This window comes from Argiope bruennichi, chromosome 2, assembly GCF_947563725.1.
Source record: "Argiope bruennichi chromosome 2, qqArgBrue1.1, whole genome shotgun sequence".
Classification (NCBI taxonomy): domain Eukaryota; kingdom Metazoa; phylum Arthropoda; class Arachnida; order Araneae; family Araneidae; genus Argiope; species Argiope bruennichi.
Window position 1 is genome coordinate 71,207,411 of NC_079152.1, and position 19,283 is coordinate 71,226,693.

Below are 19,283 nucleotides of genomic sequence, written 5' to 3' on the forward strand. Positions count from 1 at the left end.
AGAAAAATTTTTAAATTTTAAAGTAATGTAAAAAAATTAATGTTGTGCAGAAATATTTTCAGGCTTTATTGTGAAAAAACGCTAAAATCTCAGTTAATTTTTAATTATATAAAATTCTACTTTCAAAAAAATTGCGCCAAGATACACATTCCCACCCTCCAAAACACATCTGTGCCAAAATTATTAGTTTTAGATCAAATTGTCTGGCTTCTACAACGACAGAGAAAAAAAAATATTCTTTTTAATTATTAATAAAGATACACCCAATTCAAACCGAATACCTATTCTGTGTTGTCCTAGGATAAAGACTTGGATTGTTATATAAGTCGGTTATATATAAATCTATACATATAAACATTATAGCCGTTATATGTTATATGAAGTTTGAAATCCTTTCCAAAATAATCTTCATATCTTTCAAAATGGCATATTAGAATAACTAAACTAAATTAAATGAAACTTAATAAGCTAATTTCTTTGAGATGATGATTCAGGAGGATTACTTTCTAAGCGCAATTATTTATACAGCTATTTTAATTCTAGAGGATTAGAATTTCATTCATTCCTGTGGAACTTATCTGTTTCATTCCTTAATCACCCGGCAGATGATCTTCCTCTTTTGTCCATTTCAATCAAACTATGTTGCTTCGGAATAAGGTCTTAGTTTCAAGATTGGTATATTAAAAACCTTTTCCTCGAAAGAACCAAATTATAAGTGCATGCTTACGCAAGCAGGAAAGGAAAAATGACTCCTCGTCATCTGCTCACATTCCAAATAATGAGAGCTCTTTCCAAAATATCCACCCTATTGCTTCAAAATAAGATATAAATATAAATAAATTAACATACAAGTGATATGTGGTAGATATATATTGTTTGTCAATGAAGAGAGACAAGAATGATAATTCCATGGGGTTTCAAAAGGGACTACAAGTTTTCCAGTACCTTTAAAAGTAAACAGGAGTTCCTTTTTTAAAAGTCCCCGCTTTAAGTAGATATTTTGGAAGTTTCTAATCTCTGATTTAAAGGTTTAGGATAGATGTGTAAGTGTTCTTCTCAGTATTAATCTGGCTAAAAATGTTAATGCAATTGCTAAATGACGAGATATTGAAACGAAATCGGATTAAAAAAATTTCTTCAAGATTCTCATATTTAAAATAGATTATAAGCTAGCAAAGGAAACTGGTATTCACAAACTCATAATTTATGCTTATTTGTGCATTCAAGGTATTTTTACTGATAAAATTTCTTTATATAAATTAACAAAGGAAAATTTGTAGATTTGCATATCTCAAGTACCTTTTATAATAAACAGTTTTTGAAAAGCAGTATTTAATTGCTTATTTCAATTACAATCATCTGGTACAAAAATATTTAACAATAACATTATAGGATAGTTTATTATAATTGAATAACTGTAATTTCTTAAATAAATAGTCCCATTCATCAACCCATATGAAACCTTTTTTAATAAAAAAAAATACCTTGAAACTACAAATGAATCTAAAATATGTGAATATGAATGCAAATTTCGATTACTCCTCCCCCGTTCCATTTAAATAATTACACTTATATTATATTTTAAGCGGATCAGTAGGAGATCATTCTATTTCTAAATATTGTGCCGGGGGGGGGGGGAGATGATCGGAGAATCTTGGGGAGATCTCTTCAATCCGATTTCTCTTCAACATCTCCTCTTTATGCAATCATTTACTCAGAAAATCGTAATAATTCTTTTTAGACCGATTTCGCAAAATAATCGGCTATCAATCGTTTGAATAATACCACTTTACAGCAAAGAAAAAGATTAATAAATCATATTTCATCAAAGTCGATGTGGTACAAACCCACAATACCGCACTTAAGCACACTGAATAAACCACACACACACACATACATTGAATCGGAATTGAGGCTTGGTTATTCGCAACTCTAACCACCCAACCATGAGAAAAACTATTTCAATGGCAGATGGGCCCCTACATCACAACCCCTCGGAACAGGTATAATATATTATAACCTAACAAGTGAAGCACCCCCTACGAAGAAATCAGTTCACCTTGGGCGCCCCCCACCACTGATTATGAGGATAAAGAGAACTCAGGGGGTTATGTATTCCACCGTCCCGATTGAAACGTGCTCTTCTGGGCACCTGACTTCCAGTTTCCCAGGGTTTTTTTTTACTTCTTTTCCATCCTCCCCCCTTTGGAATAGAAGAAATAGAGAAATATCCTAAAAGTAAACTCGAGGTTTCGTATTTCAAGAGGATATCAACACTTGAATAGGTCTGGGTACAGAAAGAACTCTTGAAGTTCCTTTTAACCTTATTGTAGTATTTTTGTAAAATGTATGTTGCGATTTATGCTGTGGGCGTTACGGGGATGAGGTGCTTCCGGAACAATTACATGAATCCCACCAGGTCAAATGCGTTGTGTCTTGAGCACGAGATCTGCTGCTTTTGAAGAGTCGTGTGAACAGCAAGTTGTGATGGACGACATTGTGAGAATCTGTTAGGATTTATGTACTAACAGGAAGTGCAAAGATTTATGTAAATAGACATGAATTGGAATAAATCTATACATTTGAATTGGCAGAAACGCCATTTTGCATTTCATCCATATACGTTACTTTATGCATCGCATTGCAAGAAGATGGTACGGTGCGTAATATTGACTAAAAATTCAGATGAATTGAATTAAATTAAAGAAAAGTAATTATAAACTTTACAATCACTGGGAAATTAAGAAAAAATAATCCAAGTTCGTTCATGTTTTGAGAAATTTCCATTTAATTTATAAATTTTTTAGCTCCTAAACGTACCAATCAATGGTAATGGCCTTTAATAAGTGGCTTTTAAACGTTATAAATAATTAAAAATAGGTTGTTTTTCGTTCTCTTTTTCCATTCTCGATATGAGAATAATTAGGACAAAGAAATACGTCCGTTATTTCTTAAATTTCATTGTCACATTGTTTTTTATAAATTCGCATATGTCATCGCAAGTACTGGATTATATTTTTGAACTTCCTAGATTAATTTAATATAGCATATTAATAAATCACACTTGTGATATACATTTTTTTATAATTAGATTATACTTTCTGTAGTATTTTTTATTTGTCGTAGAGAAAGGGTTCATTTAGATAACATGAGTGAATCACGGACGTGAATCAACTGGTGTCATGGCAAGATGACAGCTGGCGTGATAAAAATATATTTAATTATCAAAATTTTTAAAGAAAATATACAATGTTGACTATTTTACATGGAAAAAAATTTTACCTCTCATTTTTCTGATATGTTTCTAACTTTTTCAATTATAGGAAAAGGTCCCGAAATTTTCTCGTATACCTTATAATAAATGTACTTGTTTATTATTAACTGTATGCCTTCTCGAAAAGTAGTTCCGAAAGAGTTTTAAGCTTGACTGCTGTTAATATACAAGCAACAGAACACTGAATGTATATTTTGAACGCCTTTTGCTGTTGTTGTTGTTACTGACTGAAACCAAAATGAGAACTACAATTATAGTTAAAAAACTGCATGCTGAAATATATATATATATATATATATATATATATATATATATATATAAATCATTGTGTTTTTGTGTTATCACGTTTAAATGTTTGTGAAAGTTTAGACCGACAGACGGTCAACTCCTGTACAGATATGGTTCTGAATTTGACCTGTATCTTAGATATTAAATCTATATAAGTAATTTTTAATACGACGACGTGATGGGTATTTCAACGGAGCACCTGGACTCGTAGGTCCTTAATCTCCGAAACCTTATAATAATTTTAATAATTTACTAGTATTTATGATTTAAACATGAATATTTAATTGCCTGGGTATCTATTGGACTCTGTAAGGAAATATGGTTATTAAGATTAAAAAAAAAATAACATGCATAAAAATATTATATTACTAATTATGATATTTAACTGATTAATTTTAGTTAGGTATCCATTACCTGCTGTAGGCACGCCTTCGTCGATTCTGTCCGGTTCGGTTAGGTAGTCAAAGGGTTATCAAAGGGGTAATGATCACGACTTTCCTTAATAGCCCTGATAAGGGCATGTACGGTCAATGATCATTAATTTTTACTCTTCCAGGATAATTTTTAATACAAGTAATCTATCTAGCTCTCTTCATTCTACAACTATCGTGTTAACCTGTATTCCGACAGATGGACTGACAGACTTCCTCCGAATAGATTTCATTCAAAAATTGATAGAAATTTATAAATTTGGAGTAGAGACTATATACCAAATTTCTTCCTTTTTCCTATCTGTTTATTATATACTATTCGCTTTTGGCAATCAGGTGGTTTCGCTGGAGATATTGGTTTTAATCTCAGTTAAATTGTTTAGAAATAATTTCACAATACCGTTAAATTGTCAAACGTTAAAGATGTGTTACTTAATTGTATTACATAAGTTCCGCTCAATGTGAAAATGAATGGCGACCAGTTCCATGACATCATTTCACTATTAAAAATGTAAGTGCATGATTCATGTATAATAATTTTCGTTTTATCGTGATTTTTCGTTTATATCCTTCTCTTAAAGTACACAAATAATGAAAAAAAATCCATCTTCGCTAATTTACAACATTGGAAGAAATCATTTGATTAGATAATTGATGAAAAAATGTAAACAATTGGAATTTCAAAGCAACAATGTAATCAATTGCAAGCCATTAAGAAAACAAAATTTTTTAATGACTTGCAAAAAAAAAATCAGCAAAAAATCGAATAATTGTTAAACTGGTATCATTAAATAGTCTATTTTTTAAATTTTTAAACGGTGTGAAATTTATTTTTGTGCGATGACCTTTGCGAAAATTATCGCCAAAAAATGTCAAAATTGAGCTTACTTTTTTAATTAATAAAAATTCTAACTGAAAAATAAAAAAAAATAAAAATAAACACTGGGAGATGTAGATTTGAATCCTCCAAGATATATATATGTGCATTCATTTTTATTCATGGATCATTCCACTTTATTATTTCCTTTATATTATTGGTAGATTCCTTTATTCCTAATTATTCCCTTATTATTATTCCTTATTATCCCTTTGATTCTTTATTATTCCTTTTTATTAGTAGTAGAGATGTAAACTATACAGATATTAAATAGAATCCTTCTTCCTTAGCTTTCATCAATGGAGGAAACTCACGTGATTAAATATTTGGTTAATCAATAAAAATAATTTAAATTTCAAGGCAACATTCAAATATATTATTTGAAATTATACAAAAAATATTATTTTAAAAATTTCCGAAATTCAGAAAAAATTTGCCCTATAACTAAATTGATATGTGCAATATAATATTTTTAAAGTTATGTCGAAAAAACATCAAAATTTTGCTTAATTTTTAACTAATTAAAAATCTATGTAAAATGAAAAAAATAATATCACTCTGAGGTTCATATTTTTACCATCCAACATATATATGTGGGAAAACTGTAGCTCTAGATCGATTCAATCTGGTCTCTAGACCCCCAACATATCTTTATTATAAGTAGAGATTAGCTTTTTGTTTATGAGGCTCATACTTTTTTCTGTGTCTTAATAGGGTCATTCATTAATTTTCTCTAATTAATTTTTCTAAAATCTATTACTGTACTAGAGAAAAAATTATAATATTTCTCTTGCTCTAGAGAAAATATTGAGCATTATGATACTCTCTTGAAAATTTTATTTTCTTTGTTCATTGAATGAAATAAGATAAAATGCATATACAAATGTATCATCAAAATAGCGAAAGAACAATTTGAATACTTATTATGCCTCGGTATTCGAACTTTTTCAAAAAAGGTTTTTCCATTTTCTGCAATAGGATATGTTATTCAAATGAATCATTAAAATCGATATTCGAATCTTACCGAAAAATTTCTTCATTAAAATAAGGATGTTTACGTGCTGAATTATAAATGTTTTAAAATTCAGTAAAATTATGCTTAGATTTTGTATATATTTTAAAAATAGCACTAAAATAAATAAAAAAAAAATATTCTACCTACAATTTTCAGAATTGTTTGTATAATTCTAACAACATCTTTATCTCTGAGATTTTGTGGGAGATAATTGAGAATATTGAAGTTGATTTATTATATTCAAATGAAGATAAACGATGATTTCAGTTAAGTTCCATAAATTTGAGAACCAAAGTCTGTTGAACAGAAAACTTTTTAAGATCTATTATAATTCACACACACACAAAAAATATCTTATTAGAATGTTTGTGTTTATTATCTTAACTAGTTTTTTTAGGTAGATTTTACCTATTGCATTCATGACAACCACTTCAATAGAAGAATAGGGAAAATTTCTTCAGTTTTTCATCGATTATGGTTCCGAGAACCCAAAAACACCTTATATATATACTATATATTATAATATAAAACGCTTTTCTCATGTTATCTTGTGAGTTCAGTTCAGTTCAGTTATATTAACGTCCCGTTGTAAAGCAACACTAGGACTATTTTGAGACGGACCTCGTAATTTTGAACCGCGGACGACGAGGACGACACCTGAGCTGGCACCCCCCCTCTCCACGCCACACCACACCAGCGGGAGGACGTTTGGTATGACAGATTTAATGTGCAATAAACCCTCTTACACGACGGTTCTTCGGTGCAATTAGGTCTCGGACCTGAAACCCTACGGCTCACAAGCCGACACTTTACCACCAGGGCACCGCGGCCCTTGTTATCTTGTGAACAGGATAACTAGAGTAATTTTGTTTGGATTTTAACTGGCTTGAAATATGTTGTTAGGAACGCAAAAATCTCGGACAAGTTCGTAAATGGGCCCTTTAGCTCAAAGGGAGTGGAAATGGTGGGGGTTGAAATATTCGTTTCGTTATAACTTTCTTAATGATAATTTCTTAATGAAGATAACTGCAATATCTTAGAAGTTAGGGGCTGAAAAGTGATTTTCAAGTCTTAAATTTGACTGTTTCAAACATCAACAATTAATGTTACCAAATAATAACTGAGATGTAGAGGATTTTATTTACCTTTGCCTTCTGGCTTGCCAAGAGTTTTTTTTTTTTAAATTTATTTGCCATACGAATTTTATTTGGCATTTTCACAATAAATTAAGCACTTATTGTAATCTTCCAATTTTGAATTAAAAATAAAATTAATCGAAAGGAAATCGAATATCAGGCTTCGCAGAATGACATATTTGTAAGTTGCACACCACTTGTTTGCCAAACTAGTTGTAACATTGTATCCAGGTGAAATATATTTCAAAATATGAATTATTGATTTGATAATAATAAAGCTAGCTAGGTAACGGCCTTGAAATTTGGAAGAGAGAGAGAAAAAGAAAAGTAAGGGGGGAAAAACCATCGCATAAATCGAATGTGACATCCATAACAGGATTTTCGATGACGGCAAATACCAGATCAAATCTCACAAACGGTTATGCACAAATATGTATATATATATAAAAAAACCCAGCCAGACACCTCGCCTGTGATTATCTCTTCAACGTGGCCATTGATCGCAGAGCTATCAAGTGGGAAATCTCTTAAGAAAGTTCGATTTCTGGTTGTGAAGCAGACAGGGGTGCTGAGAATGGAAGGAGGTTTCCCACTGATTTTCACCTATTCTTCTTTTCAACCGGAGTGCGGAAACATTTTCCCTCGCAATGAAATATGATATCGGACCCCCTCCGTTCCAATTGTAATTGTATTTCGTTCGCTTGTCCTGGATGTGGCACTTAAAACTGCGTGATGTCCTGGGCGTCGACTGAATCTCAGCGAAAGCTCGGAAATTTATGAATCGTCTGCTTAATTTGAAACGGAACAAAGCCAAGAAATAGTAGTAGTAGTAAAGTAAGTAGTAGTTGTTTTTCGCGGACGTAATTCGATTCATTGAGAAATGCTTAAAAATTACCAAGTCCTGGAGATTATGAATCTCGTAATGGGATTGAAAAGGCATTAACATAATATTTTTCAATATCATTAAGTAAAAGCATTCATTAATTCTGTTTTTATTTGGATCACGTCATTAAAAGTTTCTAAATAAATACAAATAAGCGAACCAAAGGACTTAAAAATTATCTCTATAATGCTCTCCTAAAAAAAATGTTTTGATAAGATAAAAAAATTAAAAACGCTTATTTTTGTATAATATTTCAAAATATGAAATTTTTGTAAACGTTTGCATTTTGTCATCATTTCTTATATGTTTGTAAATTCTGTACATAGTTATTTTTGTTTCTTCTACTGTAAATATTTTGGTATTTGATAAAATTCCCGTGATATGCCCACCAAAACGTTCAGTCACCAGAATGGTTACGGTTTAGTTTAGTTTAGTTTAGTTATATTAACGTCCCGTTTTAAAGCAATACTAGGGATATTTCGGGACAGACCTCGTAATTTTGAACCACGGTCAGAGGGCGAGGGCAATACCTGAACTGGCAGCCCCCCTCCAAACTTCCACACTACACCAGAGGGACGACGTTTGGCCTCGACGGATTTAACGCGCATCAGACCCGCTTACACGACGGTTCATCGGTGGAATCGGGTCTCGAGCATGAAGTCGAGACTTTACCACTAGGCCACCGGGGCCAACAAAATGGTTACGGATAGGGGAGGGGGGGGGTGAGACGGTGTTCTGTTGTGATGCACTTATTTTGCTTATATAGCGATGCCTGGAAATGGTGCCCAAGTGGTAATATCATGGATCCGGCGAGTTCCAAGCTCCGAGATTCCAATGCATCAAAGATTTGATGTATGTGTGCGTGACTCATGCAACTCTGATGGACCTCGGCTTCGAAACAGGTGGTTTTCCAGGGTTGAAACTCCATTCCCTCAAATATCCAACATATATGAATGATTGATATTGTATCTGTCGACGATAGACGAAAATTTTGCTACTGGCCCGATGCGAAAGGTTGGAGAAAGAGAGAGAGAGAGAGACAAATATCGTCCTCACCATCCGTATTCACCGTACAAAATTAGGATATATTTCCTAAAATAAGCTTAATGTAGCTTTACAATGAGCGGCACAAAAAAAATTGTATTTATTCATAAATTTCCTTGAAACTTTGAGGAGTATAAAATTTTAGATCCTAAATTTTATCCGAAAATTCAACCTTCCAGTTATCGAAGCTCGTTATTTAAAAGTGCAATACTGATTATCGGCCATTTTAATTTTAAATATAAGGTAAAAAGTATTCAAAAAAAATCCTCATTGAAATAATTGTAATACTATAACACTTTGATTTATTGATGCGATATATTATATAGCGGAAATAATAAATGCCAAGATGTGTTTCTTAGTCTTAAAATAAGGTCGAGATTAAATACAGAAAAAAGAATCGAATAAAATAAAAATAATTTCGATAATAATAACAAGTTAAAAAAATTAGTAGTGAAGCATAAATGAAAATGGAAGATAAAAAAATAAATATAATCTTTAAAATCAAATGTTTCCAAGCAAAAAAAAAAAAAAAAAAAAATTATTCAAGTGTTAACAACTTATTTCCAAATAACAACAGACAAAAATAGCTGAATTTAATGATCTTATAAATCTTTAATAACATCATACAATTCCTGCTTTATGAATCTCTTTTATTAAAGCATTAAAAACAAACAAAACTATTATTTTTTAAATTCACCGTTAGAATTTTTAAACCGAAAAAAACAATGTTGAAAAATCAAACTTGTTATGATTATGTGCTATTTTACTTTCTCACGCATAAAACATCTGCTGATGCGAAGTGAATCTGAATGAAGAATATGAAGTGATATCTTCATCTTCATCTGACAATTTTATACATTTACTGTAAGATAAAATTCCTTGCGATGGGGGGGGGGGGTAGTGAGCGTTAAAATTGTAATTCTACGGCGAAGGCGTTTTTCTTTTTTATTCTGTATTTTTTTAATACAAGCGCATAGTATATAAGTAGAATTTTTTTGGTCATTATTACTAAAGCGCAGATGTCCTCGCTAGTTTTTTTTTTTCCTACATTATCTACTAGAAAATTTTTCTGCTTTATACTCCTAAAATTAATATAAAATAAACTACCATACTTCAAAGAAAAATTATTTCCGTCAGAAAATAGAAAAATTAAAAAGGCATTGTAATGATATCAACAACGCATAATTTAGAGCTTGTTGATAAGAGAAAACATTCTAAAGCTAATAACTGTATTGGATTACAATAAAAGCTTCCATGGTAAAATTAATGGAAAAAATAAAATTTTAAGGCAGATTCTATATTATCCAACTAATTCAGAAAGTTTGCAAAAACTATTTTATTTCCTTTACAAGATCATTTTGACAGATATATTATTTGCAAAATTAATCATAAAGCTAGAGCATTTCACCCCCTCAAGCAAAAGTTAACAGAATAAATAATCGAGCAAAGTAAATAAAAGATAAAAGTATTAATCATACGAGAAATTAATGCCAATTCATTATAACATCAAGATTTACTGGACAATATTCTCCAATAACAAATGAAACACCTGCATCAGGGAAAAGCTCGTAAAGGTTACGTAGTTTATCACAAATAATAATAATGATGATAATTTATTATGGTGATAATTGCCGATGGTTAAGATATATGCCTTAAATATTTGAAGTATTATTATACACTTAAAATTATTAAATTGAATCTCTCTAATTATTTTCAATGTATAATTTTATTGAACTAAACATAATTATTAATTTTTTCTGTGTCCACCATTTTTTTTTTTTTTTCGGTTTTGTTTTTTTAATCATTTTGAAATATTTCTATTTTTATACAATAATTTTTTTTTTATGATGATGTCCAAATTTCCACTTTACAGAATATGTAAATGAATGAAGAAATATAACTGAACACATTTGTTTTGAGAGACTTCAATAGTAATTTTAATGCTGTCTGTAAGTCATGTTGCTAGTAATAATTATCATGTTACAGGATGCTACAGCATGATAATTAGGGCATGATTATAGAGCTAAGAGTCGACAAACAATGCGAGGAGTTACTTATTAAGGAAAAGCTTTTAAAAATTTAAAATTGACTTTTAATTAAGAATCGATCTAGATCAATTAAGAATCAATTAATAAATTTAATATATTTTAAAATATATTTTTTAATAAAAATATTAATTTATATATAAAAAAATTAATTTAATTTTTTATAATATATTTTTAATAAATTTTAAAATATTATTAAAATACAAAATTAAATTTTCATAAAGATAAATTTTATTTCTGTGCGATATTTTTTATATTTTGATAAAATGTTCATAATATTTTAAAGTTAATTTTTTTATTAATTTCATAGGTGAATTTATACACAAGAGGATTGCAACGATATTAAAAACCTTTTTTGTGAGCTCATTATCACAACTATAATCAAAAAGGAAGTTTGAAAAAATATTAGATAGTGGAACGAAATAAAACTAAAATATTATCACACTACAACAGTTTTGAAAAGAGGTTCGAATGTTTTTAAGAAATTTTTTTATGAAATTATTTATTTCCTATTTTCTACAACTTTAATTTAGAATTTTTCGATGCATTAAAAATATTTGTTTTATTTATATGTTAAGATGTAAGACTAATTATAAATACAAATTGGTCTTCTCTTTCGCTCTAACATTCAATTGGCAGATATTCAGATACATCGTTTTGCTCGGAAAAAGAGCCAATTTTTATATTTACCGACCGTACATTTTTCTGAATGCCTTTGACCTTCAATACAAAACAACTTTTTATTAATACATAATAAATAATTATTAATATATTCTAATGATAAATAATAGTTATTGAAATAAATTTGATGGAATTATTGTTGTAGGAATTAAATTTCAGGGGAGAGGACGAAATTTTAACGGAAGCATATTTTTTATTTAATATTTACATTTTTGGGATAATATAATTAAATTTATATAATAAATAGATTCCACAGTCAGAAATTTTATTGATAGTAAAGACTTAATAAATTCCATTTAAAATTTCAATAACGATCAGAATAGTTTTAAAATTATTCCATGAAAAGGATGCGATATTTTAACAGTAGAGGGAGGAGGGGTAGGACGGCAGCCCTTTCCATTTTCGTGGGAACATTCCTATTCAAACATTCCACGGCGGAATGAAAAGTGAGCAAGTAAGGGCGGGAAAAAAGGCTAACTCCAAAAAGACGGAAAAAGAAGAGTTTTCTCGTCTTAAAAACCCGAGCGCCATCTGGCTTCTAGACGAGCAGGAAATGTGCATAATGAACTTCCGGTTTTCCTCAACGCAGAGTTCAGGTGTCTCGATCCTGCTGCAAGGCGCAAAAGTTTTCTCACGTGATTCCAGTAAAAAGGTGTCGCAAATAAGTTAGGGAGATTAATTTATCATCCTTCTTTTTTCGATTTCGTTCTTTTCCTACACTCCCCCCCCCCACTTATAGTTTTCCAACTTATTTCTTTCTCAAGAGGCACTTGAACTTTTCAAAAGGGGGGGGGGGAATCACGCAGGTCAGTCATATACTGGTAATTTTTTTTTTCTTCCGAACACTAGATTTTGGTATTTCTGATAAATAATAGGTGACAAAAATAATAATAAAAAAAGTGAAGTGCGAAAGCGAAGCAAGTCGGCCGACCGTAAAGTGGATTTTCGAGTTGAGGAAATGGATTGGAGATGATACCGTGAAGTGAAGACATAATTCAATTTTCTTCTTGGATTCATTATATTTTTTATATTATTTGGTACTTCTCATGCGACTCAATGCAAACAAGAAATTTTTCATCTGAAGACTTTTTTTTGCAGTAATCTCCCCCCCCCCCCACTTCCCCATTTTCGTAGACAAGTGGGGTGATCATTTATCCCTATCTTTTATTTGGGCACTGAATAAATAAGTAAATATCCAGTTTAATAAGAATTTCTTGAAATCATATTCTTTTCGTAAAGAATTTCCGGTTCAGAAAAACCTGTATCTTTAAATTGAAATTGATAATAATTGAATTGAATCTGTGATTCTCATTTTAAAATTTAACATTGTTGGGAAAAAGTTACTGATTGCAACCTTATTTTTCATTGCGGATATAAATCCCCGGAGAGTTAGTACTTGAGAGAATCGAAGAAATAAAAAAAAAATATAGAGAAATTATTGCACTTTTACAATTCTAATATGATGATAAGGATCGAAAGGATAATACTTTATCCTGTAAGTATCCTGTAATAATAATTGAATTGAATCTGTGATTCACATTTTAAAATTCAACATTGTGGTGAAAAAGTTACTGATTGCAACCTTATTTTTCATTGCGGATATAAATCCCCGGAGAGTTAGTACTTGAGAAAATCGAAGAAATAAAAAAATATATAGAAATGATTGCACTTTTACAATTCTAATATGATGATAAGGATCGAAAGGATAATACTTTATCCTGTAAGTATCCTGTAATAATAATTTAATTGAATCTGTGATTCCCATTTTAAAATTTAACATTGTTGTGAAAAAGTGACTGATTGCAACCTTATTTTTCATTAAGGATATAAATCCCCGGAGAGTTAGTACTTGAGAGAATCGAAGAAATAAAAAAAATATATAGAAATTATTGCACTTTTACAATTCTAATATGATGATAAGGATCGAAAGGATAATACTTTATCCTGTAAGTATCCTGTAATAATAATTGTATCCTGTAATAATAATTGTATCCTGTAATAATAATTGAATTAAATCTGTGATTCCTATTTTAAAATTTAACATTGTTGTGAAAAAGTGACTGATTGCAACCTTATTTTTCATTGAGGATATAAATCCCCGGAGAGTTAGTACTTGAGAAAATCGAAGAAATAAAATATATATATATATAGAAATGATTGCACTTTTACAATTCTAATATGATGATAAGGATCGAAAGGATAATACTTTATCCTGTAAGCTTTGACCCTTGTTACTTCATTCTCGATATTACTTAAATTTCAAACCTATAAACCAGATTTAAAATTGTTGTTATCTAATACTAACCATTGTCATTTCTTAGAATATATGGAAGTCAAAATAGTTTGAAATGAGATTAACACTTTTCCCTCTGAGAAGTAATTCAATGTGTAATTATTCACCTAATACAAAGATTTATTTATTGCTCTTAAAAATAAATATACATAATTGTCTTAGGTCGAATTTCTTTGAAACATTAATCTAAATCTTTTTATCATTCTGTAGACGTTTTTAACAATCAAAATTAAATAAATAAAAAGCTAAAATGATGCACCGTTTTGAATTGTGAGTGAGAGTCACCATCCGAGTGCAGAGGGTTAATTTTTAATTCTTATTTAATCATTTACGTTATTCATGACCAATTATTATGAAGCGCAGCTTAAAAATTTCATTGATGACGTAATCGAAGCTCGAAGAAGAAATTGTCACGTGTTCATGATTTTTATACATTAAAAAAGGGAATTTTTCCTAAAATGATCTCTTTTCCATATCTACGCTTTTAATGTTCATTGGAAAGGGCAAATCAAGTATCAAATGATTGGATTGGCTGCAATTAAAAATGAATGAACAAAAAGCATAGGCCGTGTGACTCAGAAAGTGAAGTAAAAATGTTTTTATATTTGAATATGGTGAAGATAAAACAGTTAAGAAGAGAAAGAAGAATTGAATTGTGAGTGTTTATGCTTGCGTGCGTGCGTTATTATTATTATTAAGAAGAAAAATGTTCAACGCCTTTATCAGCTTTTAAATGTTTTTCATTTATATACGTCCATGAGTGATTTGCTCTTCACAGCAAAGCAAAAATCTTGAAAAAGAGACCATGTGAAGTGTTTCAGAGCTGATATGTTTTCCAGAAAGGGACACTCCGTAATTTAGCTGAGCAATCATTTAATTTCGCAGCATGATTTAATTTTGGGAAGCTAAGATTACAGAAGTTAGACCATGTGAAGCATGGGAGAGTCAGAACCCACGGAACTCAGAAGTTAAAGAAAAATCAAAATCTAAACTGTTGGAGAATAATTCAGCTTAGGTAAGCGGATTACATATAACATATGAACTAAGTAATTGTAAGTTAGGCATACATATATATTAAAACAGTCAACTTAAAGTAATTAATGCAATAAAATTCCACTAATGATACAATTAAGAGACATAAGAAAGGTAATTCTAAGAAATTAGATCTAGTAAATGAGGAAAAAAAAGAACATTTTTATTTTGTCCTCAGTACGTTACATATGTTTGTCATTATTAAGGCAATAACGGTCGTATTTTTAATTTCTGCAGATTGCTCGGGTCAAACGTAAAATTCAGCTTTAGAAGGATACAAAATATTTCCATTTTTATTCATTTACACTTAATTAATACTTTATTGATGAAGAAGTTGGAAGAAGTTTTATTAATTAAAAATTAAATTTAAAAATTAAGAAAATATTTAATTAAAGAAATTTATGCTATAAAAGGAATCCAAAAAGGGTTAAAAACTTGAAAATATCTAATTTTTAATAATTAATTAAGCATACATATATATGTGTTTAAAAAGTTAGATAACTCTTTTAGAGCTGCAATTGAAATTTGACTTTATGAGAAAAAAAAAATACTAAATTTGCCCCCCCCCTCCTCCAATGTCTATGCCGTATTTCTTTATTGTAATAAGATTTAAATTCTTTGGCCATAACGGTATCTTTACTTTTTTTACCAGAGAAAGAAAAAAAAGGGGGGGGAGGGGTTCCCCTATTGGTCATAATTTAACATATCATAATTTTAAAAAATTAAGAACCTCTAAGTTAAAGATTTAAAAAATAAAACCGTTTTAAAAGGACGTAGAAAGCCAGATATATGAAGCTTTTGTCACTTCCTACAGACATTTTTTTTATTACATATACTTATCAGTTTCATCTATTTTAAACTGCATTCGAGTTTTACGGACAGTCTGTATTTGAACATTTGATTTAAAATAATTCCCTTTCCCATGCAGAATTGCGAAGCCAATTGGAGAGAAAAGTGGAATTTTAAAATTTCGAGAATATCAGATTTTGCTTCTAAAATGCATCTGTATAATGATTTGAAATTGCTGTTGTTTTTCAATAAGGACTTCATCTGTCTATATCTGTATATATAATTAATGGTACATATTTGTGTTGATTTCACCAATAAAGTGAATCAAATGAGCACCTCTAAAATAATTTCTGCATCAAGTCCTGAAACCCTAAATTTCTGTATTATATCCATTAATTTCTGTTTTATTTGTATTTAAAAGGATATTTTTGTGAGAATTGTAAAATGCCCATTGTATCTATGTCTCCATTAGCGCAGTTTGATAATTGCGTTAGAGCACGATTCAGTTTTTGTAGATAGAATTAAAATGTATTCCATTAACCCTCCAGCTGCTTATCCCGCAATTTCCCCAGGTTAGCAATCAGTCCACTTTTTATTGCATCCCGCGTTTTTCGCAGTTTACAGTGTTCATTTTCATCATTACTGATTTTTATTATATCATATTATTATCATGTAACATATATTATCAGTTCAATGCCTTTGAAAAATATTTGAACTTATTTGCAAACATTGCATCTAAATAGTGATTTTAAAAAATATGCAGTACTGTTCGTTTTACTATTCTGAGTTTAGTTATATTAACTTCCCGTTGTAAAGCAATACTAGGGCTATTTTGGGACGGACCTCGTATTTTTGAGCCACGGTCAGACGACGAGCATGGCATCTGAACTGGCACTCCCCTCTCCACACAACACAGCACCAGAGGGAGGACGTTTGACTCTGACGGATTTAACGTGCAACATATCCCTTTCACGACGGTTCTTCGGTGGAATCGGGTCTCGAACCTGAAACCCTATGGCTCACGAGCCGATACCTTACCACCAGGCCACACGGCCCATTCAGTTTTCTGAGACGACCACTTTTGGACGATTCTATCTCATTCAGGGGAGAGAAGCGGAAAGATGAAATGAGATAAAATGCGAATATAAATGTATCATCGAGCAGGATTCAAATGTATCATTTCAGAAATTCTTCGTCATTCTTTGACCTTGATTTTCGCCCTATTATATACTTTTTTGTTTAATTTTTTTTTCATGTGTATATGAATATAGTGTCTTTTTGACCATATTATTTTAATTCAGTCTGCGAGTAATCCGAGTTTATTTTATAGTTCAATGTAAACATCCCCTCATTTCATCTTTCCTCTCACCCCTATTTTGACGAATGAAACCCATCCTAACGCATGCGTAAAAGCGAGGAAGGTTTTAGAATACGTTGTGAAACAATAGGTGGGTTAATAATCGTCCGCAATCATCAAAATATCCGAATTAAATCAAATCCATCAGAGAACTTAGGCTTATCATCGAACAGAACTTGGCGTTTTATGTTATTTTCAAAATATTATGAGCTAAATGTGTTACTATTAAGAATATATTTTTCTTCAAAATAGTAAATACATAAAAGATTTTTTTTACAATAAAAAGCTAATTTTATAATTTTACTGATACGTCAATCGCAATTTATTCCGATTTCGAAGAATTCTACGAAAAATATTTCCAATACTCTTGTTATTTAAATAGCACATCCATCTAAAGTGACAATTATTCATCATTGAGAGTGCAACTTCCCATCTTTGTTATAAGCGAGAATCTTTCAAATAAGGTTTGTTGAATCTTGACTCTCCATCAATGGAATGTGGAGTTTTAACTGGTGAATATTAAAATGCTTCTTGAGTTACTTATATCCATTTCATTATTTGTTTTCACTCTTGTGCTTGTGTTGTATTTTTAACAATTTCGTGAGTTGACCTGTAATGGCGTGGTGGCAGAATCATGAGTTCAGGACCGAAGGTTTAGTGATTTGAGGTTCGATTTACCCCAAAAAAATACCGTTGTGTGCATGGACATATTAAAGTTACAAGAGAGCAAAGGCAACCTTCTATTTGGTTTGGGATAAAAGATGGTGGAAGCTTAAGTGTCGTCTTTGTTTTTTGAATATGATTCAAGAGGATAAGGACAAATTAGCTCACAAATGGTTTAGTTTAGTTATATTAACGTCCCGTTTTAAAGCAACATTAGGGCTATTTTGGGACGGACCTCGTCATTTTAAATCGAGATCAGATGACGAGGACGACACCTGAGCTGACACACCCCTCACCACACCAGCGGGAGGACATTTGGCTCGGACGTTTAACGTGCACCAGATCTGCTTACACGACTGTTCTTCGGTGAAATCGAGTCTCGAACCTGAAACCCTCCGGTTCTGAAGCCGAGATCTTACCACCAGGCCTCCGCGTCCCCAAATTAGCTCACAAATAACTTGAAAAATAGAACAATAATTTAACAAAACCAAACTAATCTTGTAAACTATGTTATGCCAATTGATTTAAATATATTATAATACACTACACATGTATCAAATTATTGTAAGAATTATGTTTCATACTAACAGCGGATGAAGATATGCGATATTAAAGTATTCGATATGGCCTTTTAATCGAATTTTTCATTTTTTATTTCTGGTCATTTTGTCTTTCTTTCCTCCAGTCTTCTACTGCCTTGCAATATTATTTAATATCAGCCCAATATTTTGAGTATCGCTTATCTAGATCCAAAATGAGAAGACGTACAATTAATTAAATCCAAGCGTGCATCATAAGAATATAAATTCACGATGCACATTTTCCTCCGAACCATTCCAACCAGAACTTCGCTCGTAAAATTCCAGAACTGTGGAATCACGTGCCACAAAGTAATGACGGCAGACCGAAAGATACGAGCACTCGCAGACAGACGCACAGGTGCAGTTTGCTGTCCAGAAGCCGTATTCCAAACAACCCAATTTCCCTCTGCAAAACGTAATATATATGGGCAGCGGAGTAATTTTTTCCACACATTTTACACCGTTCCTCTATTGATTTCTCATGGATGGGGCTTGTCAGCTTAATGCTATCATTCGTCAGAAATTACGACGCTGAACGTGACGCAACCCGCATACTTAAGTGTGGGAACCTTTCCATGTGATACAAGAACACCAGATAGCGGGGCCAGCCCCCCTTGTCCCCTGTGTGAGGGACGTGGACCGATCTTGGGAAATTACACAGTTATGCCAGTGACAATTGACAGCCGCGGTAAATATCAACCAGATGAATTGATTGGAGTTGGACAAGAGGAATTAAGAATACCTTTTATCTGGATTTATGACACTTGATTTTCTTCCAGTAATAGCCGAGCTGTCACGCTGCGGTCTAAGTAAAAGATGATTAGTATCTCTTTAATTGCGATAGTGACTGGCGGCATAAAAAATGTGGGTATTTGCCTGTTTTGGAAAAATCAA